Here is a 2,500-nt window from a genome sequence, read left to right on the forward strand (position 1 = left end):
GAAAATGACTCAAACGCCAGATAACAACAAAAATAATATATCATAAAGGAAGCATAGAAGCAAGATGTGGTGTTCAAGATGAGCCAGAATTCCCGTCTGATTTTCACCGTCTGTAAACTGTGAAGGAGACAAGGCGATCGCTCTGGTTCGGATTAGTTGAAGGTCAGGTCAACTTGGCGTGGGTTCCGTCCCCTGGAGAAGCAGACGGGGACGGATAGAACTTTTTCCCCCCCTTGGCAGGTCCGTTAGCTCTGCCCCATGGAGGAACAGGAAGAATGAGTTTCCTACAAACAGTCAGCATTTCGTATTTAATGTGGTGTCTATATTTCATATACTGACACACACACACACACACACACACACACATATATACATATATATATATATATATATATATATATATATATATATATATATATATATATATATATATATATATATATATGTATGTATGTATGCGTATGTATGTATATGTGTGTGTGTGTTTTTATTGTTACTTTTATTTACTTATTTATTTATTTTATCCATATGTATATATGTATGCAAGTACTACCACCAGCAAAATAGGCTTTGTAGAAGAAAAGAAATATTGGATTTATCGTAAATTAGTATCTCCACAGACTAATGCTGTTAATTACATATATTTACACCCAACAGCCATCTAACCCTTCCCTTATAAGTCCCTCCCCCTCTCTTTCTGTATTTCGCGCACAAAGGAGAGATCCGGAGGCACACTCATATAAAACTATTCTCTCCATGACCTGATATCACTATTGCCAATTATCAGATTACATAATTAAAATATATTTAGATATATGTTTCCGCCCGGGATCGAACCGGGAACCTTGCGCGTGTGAAGCGCACGTGATAACCACTACACTACGGAAACCTGTTTTTGTAAATTGCGGAATATACTCTAAGTAAATTGATGTCTGCGTGTTTACACACACACACACACACACACACACACACACACACACACACACACACACACACACACGCTTTTTTGTTTCTAGTCTTGGCCCCCAAATTTCATTATTTCGTTATGCCAATTTGTTATTCGTCTGGCCCTTGGCTTCTTTATGTTATCTATAACCCAGCTTGTCACTTTCTTTTTCCATGTGTGGTCCTGTCTCTGACATATATGTCCATTGCCATTTTTTTCATTTTGATGCTCCCAAATATATCTTGCACTTTTGTCTGTTCCCTGATCCACCTAGCCCTCATCTGATCTCTTAGGCTAATTCCCAGCATCAATCTCTCCATCCCTCTCTGGGCACTCATTAGTTTCCTCTCCAGTAATTTGGTTGTAGTCCATTTTTCTGATCCATAAAATATATGTAGATATATGTTTCCGCCCGGGATTGGTTAAAGACTTTTCTTTTTAAACATAATGGCAAGGAACCTCTTAGTATGCTTCTGTGTCTGCTGAAGGCACTAGCCTGGATTGATGCGTCGCTTTATTTACTCTTTGCTAGATGTGTTTCTCTATATGAGTTGTCCACTACTCTGTATGAGTTGTATGAGTTGTCCACTCTAGCATTCGCTTGTACATGCATCTGTTCAATTGAACTATTCTGTTGAACATGACCCCATCTTTTTCTTGTTATCCTAAGTTTAACTTTCAGACTTTCTCTATTCAGATCGTCTATTAATTGCCGCAGTTCATTTACTGATTCGCTGAAGAGAATATCGTCTGTAAATCTTATATTGTTTAGGTGTTCGTCTCCTATTTAGATACCCTTTCCGTTCCATTCTAGATTCCTGAATATGTCCTCAAGGCAAGCTGTAAACAGTTTTGGTGAGGTGGTGTCATCCTGTCTAACACTCTTTTTAATTGGTATTTTTTCGATTTCCGTGTGGGGCTTGATGGATGCTGTCCCATCTACGTATATATCTTCCAATATTTTACAATATACCTCCTCTACTCCTTGTCTTTGGATAAGCTTCTAGTACTGATGTTATTTATACAGAGACAAATACTTTTTTTGTAATCGGTGAATGCCATACACAGAGGTTTCCTATATTCTTTTATTTTTTTCTTATTTGGATGAGCGTGTGGATGCGGTCTGTTGTTGAGAATCCACTGCGGAAGCCTGCTTGTTCTCTAGGCTGGTTAGGATCCAGACGGTCAGAGATGCGAGTTGTGATGACTTTTGTGAACAGTTTGTAAGTAACTGAAAGGAGGCTTATGGTCGGTATTTTTTTTTTTTTAGATCCTTTCTATCCCCTTTTTATGTATCAAAATAATTGTTGCATTTTTCCAGGCTTTCGGAGTTTTTCCGTTGATAAGGCATTTGTTAAAAAGATTGGCTAGTTTCACTGTTGCAGTTAATGCCTCTAATATAAGGTCTCTACTAATTCCGTCTTCACCTGTTGCTTTCCCTCTCTTCATGCCTTTCTAGCGCTTTTTTTCTCTTGTTGTGATATTAAGTACGTCTCTAGTTACCGTGTTTGCTTCTATCCATGAATGTTTATTTGAATTGCATAAATTCTTGTA

At 37.8% G+C, this 2,500-nt stretch overlaps 1 non-coding gene across 1 annotated transcript; it reads right to left on the bottom strand.

The window, feature by feature from the left end:
• Positions 1 to 816: 816 nt before the first annotated feature.
• Positions 817 to 889, bottom strand: Trnav-cac. The gene has a single exon. It is a non-coding gene; the product is annotated as a tRNA-Val (tRNA).
• Positions 890 to 2,500: the final 1,611 nt, after the last annotated feature.

This window comes from Penaeus monodon, chromosome 42 (assembly GCF_015228065.2).
Source record: "Penaeus monodon isolate SGIC_2016 chromosome 42, NSTDA_Pmon_1, whole genome shotgun sequence".
Lineage (NCBI taxonomy): Eukaryota > Metazoa > Arthropoda > Malacostraca > Decapoda > Penaeidae > Penaeus > Penaeus monodon.